Source organism: Hippocampus guttulatus, chromosome 13, assembly GCF_054856545.1.
Source record: "Hippocampus guttulatus isolate MCC_2025c chromosome 13, RoL_Hgut_1.0, whole genome shotgun sequence".
Lineage (NCBI taxonomy): Eukaryota > Metazoa > Chordata > Actinopteri > Syngnathiformes > Syngnathidae > Hippocampus > Hippocampus guttulatus.
The window spans coordinates 8077143-8086364 of NC_141273.1; the positions used below are offsets into that span (position 1 = coordinate 8077143).

At 42.4% G+C, this 9222-nt stretch overlaps 1 long non-coding RNA gene across 1 annotated transcript; it reads left to right on the plus strand.

Annotated features, from left to right (window-relative positions):
- Window positions 1–652: 652 nt before the first annotated feature.
- Window positions 653–8859, plus strand: LOC147196180 (uncharacterized). The gene is made up of 2 exons (XR_015102736.1): window positions 653–870; window positions 7690–8859. It is a non-coding gene; the product is annotated as an uncharacterized LOC147196180 (long non-coding RNA).
- Window positions 8860–9222: the final 363 nt, after the last annotated feature.

Below are 9222 nucleotides of genomic sequence, written 5' to 3' on the forward strand. Positions count from 1 at the left end.
ACTGTATATACATCATGTGTGGACCAAGATCTGATCAAAGGCACTCCTGCCATCTAGTGGTGAATTATCATACTGAAATAATTCCCATAGGCTTGATACTGAACTCAGGAGCTGCACGAAGCCCTTTATTACATTTTTACGAATAATAATTCAATAAATATTTTTTTAAACGGCATTTTATATTTTGACATTAAATTAGTTAATTTCAGGCTCCATTCTCTTCAACAAACTCAACCATTTACTGGATATAATGCAAAATGCATTGAAGGATCTGCCTTTCCTGTATTCACTGAACATATATTTAGTTGTGCAAGAATCTCGTCTGCAAATTGTTGCACATCTGTGTTGCACTGAGTCAACCAACCTGTGGTAACTGTGAAATGCAATAGTGACACCATTGTATGCCCCTCGTTTTTTATGAATTTCGATATCAGCTATTGTCTATTGCAGGGGTGCCCATTACGTTGATCCTGATCTACCGGTAGATCTAAAACAGGTCCCAAGTAGATCCGAAGGGTGTCAAGGAGAAAAAAAAACAAACAACCATTTGTGTGTCTTTGTACATGTTAGTAATATATTTTTTGTGTTAATGTACGCTGCACCATAATCATCCTATCAGTCTCCTTTTCACAACATAAATATTTAAAAAATAAAATAAAGCAGGTAAATCTTGAATTTATGGTGGCGCGTGATGACGTCACCGGAAGTTGTTTGCGCTCAGCAGTCTGCAATTGCAGCTTGTGATCAGAGCTGTTGCGCTCTATCTTTTATCGATATTATTCTCATTCAGAGTTTGCTTCGTGTACAATTCACAGAGGGCACGGGCAAAGAATAGGAACCTAGGAGGGCCCAGGGAAGCACTTTAAAACGGTACGTGTGAGCTACGATAGTTAACAGGCTGCAAAAGTGCATCGCATGCCTCAGTTTCAGGCTCTTTCTCGTCATGGTGTGTGTGTGCGTGTACGTGTACGCGTGCGTGTACGTGTGTTTGTGTGTGCTTGTGTGTACGTGTGTGCTTGTGTGTACGTGTACGTGTGCGTGTGTGTGTGTGTCGGTAAGGGTAGATCCCGTGAGGTTAGTTGATCGAAAAGTAGATCTTTGGTCCAAAAAGTTTGGGCACCCCTGGTCTATTGTGTTACAGCTCATGGGAATCATGGTGGCCGAGCTGTGGGCTGGAGTCAAGTGAGCTGAGGAGCTGGTGGAATGTTTCAAGTGGTGTTTACATTTTGAAAACTGGACTTGGCAATTTGGGTTCCATCTTCACACAACTTGCTGTTGCACATGTTTGTATATGTTTTCAGAGGGAGCACTTTGGCAGGCCCCATTAGCGCCCAGCGGTAAATTGCCTTGTAAATTACAGTAGTGGGTAATAAAGCCAGATTTGTATATCACCAGGAGTGGAGACTGTGCCTGTCTTGTAAATTTAATTAAACAGCAGGTGCAAAATCGGGTCATATGGCTTTGATGTGCCCCACGTGAGAATGACAACCAGACAAAGATCCGAATACGGGCTCCATTTCCATATTTTTGCATTTGGCGGGCGGCTTGTGCGGAGGTAGGGGGAGCCTTGTCTATCATCTTGTTCCCTATTACATTTCCTGTGATTCAAAGAGGATTCAAATTAGCTGTCGCCTTTAATTTTAATTGATCTACAGCAAAATAAACAGTTTTTGGAGGAATAAAAGTGCACAAATGCAGCCATTACTAGCACCTAGTGCGGAATTACAAACTGGCAGAGCGACCATTTCTCGGCCATGACAAAAGAACAAGCCTTCCACAGTTAAGACTGGAAAAATAAGGACATTTTTCAGAACAATTATGGAAATTAGCTTTTGCTAAACCTTCAACCTCTATGTATCCCATCTTTATCCTGTTCTGAAGCCCGCTGAACCCAGCCTTACTCAATCCAAACCCAACTGCCCTAATACCCTTATTCTGAGCCTACTTATACCCAGACCCGAGTACTCTCTCTACATGTCACGAATAACCCAACACTAATAATTAATTCTGACCGAAACCGAAATCAGATTCACTAATCCTAACCTCTAACCCTACCACAATTCCTAACTCACTAATCCTAACCTCTAACCCTACCACAATTCCTAACTCCAAACCAGAATAACCCAGACGCACCTTAAACAATAACCTGAATCCCACACTAAGTTGTAAAATTATGTTCTTAATTGTCCTTAATTTTCAGGGAAAGCTTCAAAAATCAATAGAAATCCTTAAAAATTAACCTGTGGTGTTCATTTCATTTGTGTATGACATTTTCCCCACCCTTCCAATGAATAGTTTTGTCGGAAAATCCCCTTGGCGCCCTTCCCCTCAAACCCCGCTGTCGGGCTACATGCCTTCCTGGTTCCCGCTCTGCTTTTCCCGCCGTCTCCGATCAGTTCCGATGATGATCACGTGATCACTTCGGGTCATTTTGGGCCATTTTGACACACAGTATGTTAAATAAAGGGTTAGCTGATTGCCCCTAAAAATAAAGATGTGCCCTTCCTTTGGCAGCAATGATTTGAACACCAGCTCAGTGATATGTGGCTTTCTGTTCATTAAATCCACCGCGAATCCCCTGCTGAATGGAGAAAAAGTCCTTAAAAACGGCTAAATTAGCCCCCTTAAAAGGTCCATAAATAAAAAGCAAGTGGAAGAGTGGGAACCCTGCTAGCAGTATCCCGACAATTCTCAGTCAAATGCGAGATGATGCGTTCACACCTGCGGTGGAGTGGATAAAAGACTTTTAATATAGATATTTTCTTGCGGCTGCTGTGTAATGAAGCCAAAAAAAACATCCTCTTATGGTGGTTCTTGACCTGTGACACTGTCGAGCATCCAGAGGGCCCCTTGCTGTAAATTCCCTCGCCCCTTTCCCTCCCCGTTTGTCTGCTTGAGCTCACTGCCAAAGTGCGCTTACGAAACGTGTCAGCGCCATCAGTTGACCTGACGGCAACACCTTGCCTTGTTACTGGGTTTTTTTCCTCCTTGTTGTCGGGGTGGAAGTAGTTGATAATTACCACCTTGGATGTAGCCATCTGTGCTGCCCTTCCACGGCCTGTTAAGCTCGCATTTCAGAAAGTTTACCGTTGACAGAGGGCACGCGAGAGGAGCGAGAGCTACAAAGCGAAAAGAAAAACAAAAAGAAAAGCATTCCGAGACATTGCAAAGGGTGATTTTTGTGTCTTCAAATGTGAAAGCAGAGAGAGAAAAAGGAACGGGATTGGATGGAATGCTGTCATAGCAAGCGGTTGGGGGGGCACGTCCACTTTGTTTCCAGTTGTGTAACTTTTCATCAAAGCCATCCGTCACTCAGAGCTGTCGATTGTCGTCTGCCATGAGGGACACCTGTGTTTCTGCAATAAGGCAACGGTTATCATCAAGCCGTCGGATATCTGTCACTGCGGCGCCAACTATGTGCAAGCCATCGCTGTCACAAGCTGTCAAATTGCAACCAGTCTTTAATGAGAAAAAGCCAAGTTGAAACCACATGCACTCAAGCGTGCTTGCGTGCGTGTACTTGTGAGGGAACAGGTGCATGGCTGGAAGCTGTGGTGCAGCATGGAATACGGTATGTCATCAGTGATGGCTGACGCGTGCAGCCTCACTAATCAAACGCAGCCAATCTACAAAAATACCTGAGTGACAGGATGTAAAGAGCAGTGGGAAGCAAGCTCCATTCCTCCAACTTCATTTTCAATCCAAAAAACAGACAAAGACTTTTTTTTAGATTACTTGCGGACCACTGTGAGATTCACTCTCCACCTCCTGCAATGCATCTGTGGAGGTTTTCTTCTTCTTCTTCACTCAGTCATCAAACTTTCAGGAATTGGCCGAGATTTCTGTATTGGGGAAAGAAGTGTATTTGTTTTGATGAAACGTGGCAAGCGGATTTGAGGTCAAAGGTAAAATACCGTATTGGCCCTGATATAAGACGGTGTTTTTTTGCACTGAAAAAAGTGGTGGTCGTCTTATATTCGTGGTCTACACATTATACCAATTCACGACGCTAGATAGCGCCAGATATCATTGAAGTGAATGCTGAACTTGACTCCCCAGGCCAAAGTGAACCCCTGTCCCGAAGAATAAAAATAAAAATAGCGGTAGCACGAAGAAGAAAAATTAAAAAAATTGCGGTAAGAAAGAAAAGAGAAGAAAATAATAGAAGAGATAACAGAAAATGGAGAAACATAGCGACAATCTGGAGAAAAGTGGGTCGAAGATCGGGCAGGTTAACCAGCAGCTGAGGAGAAGTTATGATGTAATTTACATTTCAAAAACCAGAAGCCATTCATTTACGTATGTGATTGCACTTTGGATTTGAATAAGGCAAAATAACATGCTTTTTCTCTCATATATATTGTTATAATCAGATGTACTGTAATTATTTTCTGTATAAAAATTAATTTGGTGTTCAAAAAGTCTTTTTTCAAACTTGAGTCTTGTAAAAGAGGGGGGCATCTTATAATCAGGGCCGTCTTATATTCGGGCCAATACGGTAAGATGTCCTTGGCCATCATTTTCGACCGTGAATGTTCACAGATTAGCGCTTTCAACAGGGAAGGGCAATTGACATTTCCTCGATGGATTCTATTGAAAATCATCAATCAAAATGTTGTATTTGAATACAATGATGATGGCGGTTGTGTACAACAAAAAAGAGCAACAGAGGACTCGGTAATTAATGTGTGGCCCCAGTGTCTCGAGGTCTGGGACACAAGAGAAACTATCATCATATCTCGTCGCGCCAGTACTGGATCCATTGCTTGGCAGCATCACTTGTGTCTAAGAGGTCTTGATCTGAAGAGAAACTATAAAAATGTGGCAAAAAAAAAACAAAAACTTCCCTGGTCAGCCCAAAGTCGAAGCGGTCTTTATGGAACTGTAACTCATGGACGAGCCTCAACTCCTCCTGATCCTGTTGTGCAATTAGATGAACCCATTTGCTCATGTCCTCTTCCTCTTCAGTATTATAACGAAAAACTGAAATGGTGACAAACACATAGTGTCAAACTGCGACTTACTTTAAGCCCACAGCAATGGGGTAAGGTAACGGGCTACTTCCTGTTCGATCACTTTGGAACCAGTTCCACGTATGGGGAAGCTTACGCCATGCTGCCATCATCCCTGCACCGTCTTATCCTTCAGAACATCACATAAAGTTCAGTGTGTAAGAATCACCTCGAGGTAGTGGGTCAACTGGAGTATCTAGCCCCAGTGGTTTTTGGACAAGGGGCAAAGTACAACCACACGCTAACTGTGAACCCAAGTCCTAAGTCCTTTCTGTCATGATAAAGTAGGTGCTCTACCCTCCCTCCTTGTGGCCCTTAGACAACCTGAAACCTCACTTGGCACCCTGACAGGTGAGTCAGAGGTCAGGTGAGAAAGCACAGGTGAATCACCACAGGCCAACTTCTCCCGAGTGAGGAAAAGTGCAGGAGGAAGGTGAGGCAGAACTGGAACGGGAAAGTGACGAGTGATTGTTCAATTGGAGAAATGACTGCCAATGCGGTAAAATACATCAAGTAAAAGTGAAGGGGAGGGAGTCAGCTATGCATTGGTGTAAAGTACACATGCTGCTAGTTAGCTCTTGTGGTGTGATTATGGGTGTGATTTGGGTTTCAATCAAGAACGGGCATGGCACATGGATATAATGTTTTTCCATCATCATGTGGAATTTGATTCATCCAACACTATTATATATTTGTTTTGTGTTTTTGTTAAGGGTGCGTTGCACTGTACGGATAATGGTGGAAGAGGACTCCAAGAAAAATAGCAATGGCGTCTGACAAAGTAAATGGAGATCCTAATAAATGAAATCAAACGAACAAACAGAGAAGGCTTTCAAGATATATGCCTCTTAAGTCCGCAGATATGAAGTCAATATTCTTCCTGATGTTGTGAACACATTATCGATATGCATGTTTCCATGAAGAAACAGAAAAAAAAGCCCCACACGGTGTAAATGTAGTGGGCATTAAACATTATGTGTAGCTTTCCCCTCCATCGTATGTTGATTTAAATCTCGAATGACATCCAGGAATTCATTGTGTTGGACTTGGTGGAGGCCTATTTTCACCGAGGAACATTCTCCTGCATGTCACAGGGTGTCCTCTCGAATGCATGACCATCAACAAATGAGTCTTCAGCCTTTGCTGTTTTGACAGGCACTGAGCCTTTTTTTTTCAAGCTTGGGCCACAGGAAGCTAATGACATCTAATAGGTGTCACAGGCTTAAGGGACAATGAGCGGGGCAGCGTCACACTGGGATAAAATAGGTCCGAGGTGTGTCCTGTCATCTTGAGTCAGTCAGAGGTTGCCTGTGGTCATAATTAGCATCATTTGTGTTGCGTGCAGGAATAACTGCATGAACATGCCAATCATTAAGGCTCTCTGGGTGCTCTTAATGTCAGTGTGTTTGCTTCCATTTTTTTATCCTCATTGGAAGAGTGAAGAAGGGCTCTCTTCGACTGCATCATATGGGAACCTGTGGACATCCGCTATTTTTGTGGAAATGGGGGCTGGACCAACCCACAAATAGTGAACATCCGTATATAACTGATGCCCATTTCAATTCATTTGGGAGTTAGGAAGTGGGATTAGTGATTTTAACCCAAAAACCGCAATAATTCAACAGTGATAAACCTCTATCTAACATGTTTTCCATGATAAATGGCGGCAAATTGGGAAATTCATAAAGAAAACAAAAAAAATGTACTAAAGTGCTGAACTTATGCCCTATCCATCCATCTACCACTGTATCACCCAAATACCCATCTACTCATAGAAACAATGTGACTTTGGACTTATCCTGTCAGGGTCACCACAGCAAGTTGCTCACATGATCCGTTTTTTTTTTTTTTCTCTCTTTATATTCGATGCCCGTCCTGATACAACCTACTGACTTTCATTTGGTCTTGGGGTCAGCAGTGGCTGGATATCGAGGCACTGCCCAGGAATCCATGAAAACCTCCTTGCACCATCTCCCACAAAAAAAAAAAAAAGCTGAAGTCACAAAATCCTTCTGATGTGTAAATTAATTTTGAGTAAAACTGTACAATGTCAATATGTATGTCTAAAAAAACAAAACAAAACCTCTATTGTGTGTTGCTGTTGCATTTGTGAAATCAAAGAACACAAAATTGCATTACAAACAATATGAAAAAAAAAAAAAAGAAATGAAATACTCTTTTATGTTTCAAAAGTCACAGAAACCCCCATGTGGCACTGGAGGCACTGGAGCTGTGGGTTGCAGACCCCTGATCTAGAGTATTCATCCATCTTGCTTAATTGTGATCTCACCTTCTGCATCGCTACTCGGCTCAGCAGCGTTGCTGAGTGTTAAGTGGCACCGAAACAGAAAGCTAATGGTACATTTATATGTTCTTATGGATCTTTCAACTCCTCATTCCCAGCATGGAGACAAAGAGGCGGTGTTGTTTTGACGGCACTCGAGTTCCCTCTACTGGCTAATGTTTTTATGAGCAATGACATGGCTTCTCAATCATTTTGCTCTGCAGATTCTGGATTTTGAGAGACTGTTGGATTTTTTTTCCTTCAATTTGGTTTAAAACGAGCACTCTCTTAGTTTCCTCAGAGGAGGTATGCCATGACCATTACAGAGTGCAAAGTTTGCAGCTATAAGCATCTGGGTGTGATCACTAAATTACAGGTCTTTCACTTTTCCAGTGGATCGAGCCTCCTCCTCGTTTCCACATCCCACGTACAAACAACGGTCGCCATGGCACCCGCAGATGGCAACTTCCCGTGGCCCTGCCCGGTGATTGGTGGACAGACTTCCAAACAGAAGAACAGCTGTTGAGGGGATGATATATCAGCGAGAGTTTGCACTTTCATTCTCGGCGTGGTCTTGTTAACGCCGCCGACGGATGCAGCATCTGGCAGGAAGTAGACACAAAAGGCAAAATGAGACAGACAACCTGTTCTTTGGGACACACGTCAACAAAAGAATGAAGCTGCGCTGAGCGTGAAGGAACATCATACATAGTTGATGTCAACATGTCCAACAACCCAGTCAGCAAAGGCATCTGGCCCGGATTTGGCATGAAGCTGGCACAGCTGGCCTTGAGTCGGCACTGGCATAATGCATGTGGGCCGAACACGGCCCAGGAGTGGCAAAGGAGGCACTGGCTTGACTCTGACAAACCAGATGAGGGCCAGTTGTGGAGTGAAGTATTTGGGCCAGAAATCAATTACAATACAACTCAGCTAGTATTGAGCCACCCTTAAATGCAGTTTCAGATTTATTTTTTCAACACACAGCCTTGTTTTACAATTGCACACCGATGCGGAATTCCATTCATCTCACACACACACACACACACGCGCGCGCACGCGAGGTTCAATCAGGCCTGCAGGATAATTTAAAAATGAAAAAAAAAATGCATAAAAGACACAGAATTAATATGTTTAATAAGGTGCAATTCATTGAGTATCCGCTTGTTTTTACCAGAGTAGAAGACAACAGCAGACTCAGTCTGTCACTGAGACAGACCCATGACAGCAGACGCGATCAATAGCACTCTCACATTTACACATTTATTTAATAGCACTCTCCTTAGTTTGCAAGGTGTTATAAGGTGGTCTAAGGTATTTTATATGCACGTGTAAATGGTTTAAAACTTCCTTTCTTTATAAATCTTGTTTAATCAAAAAGTGCATTACTATATTTTTCAATACCAAGTACTTGTTAAAGTTTGTACAATCAATGGGATCATTTGCAATGCATATATGTGAATGATAAAAGTTATTTGCAAATTTGCTGAAGGAAATGTAAGGTGCTTCATGAAATGTTTTGTAAAAGATACGTTCATTAAATTTCAACATTTTCCAAATGTTCTTCTGCTTCTTTATACAAAAACAAAGGAAAGACATTTTGTTTTGGTTGTTTATAGCAAAGTATGGTATCATTTTAATGGTCCGGCCCACTTGACATCTACCGAGGCCGTATGTGGCCCCCATGTGAAATGAGTTTGACACCAGTGATGTATAGCAAGGCGTTTTTAGCCGAAAAAACCCGACCATGTATAAGTAAGGTGTTTTTAGGCGAAAAAAAGGCCATGTATAGTAAGGCGTTTTTAGCCGAAAACAACGACCATGTATCGTAAGGTGTTTTGAGCCGAAAAAAACGACCATGAAGAGTAAGGTGTTTTTAGCCGAAAAACCCGACCATGTATAGTAAGGCGTTTTTCGACGAAAAAA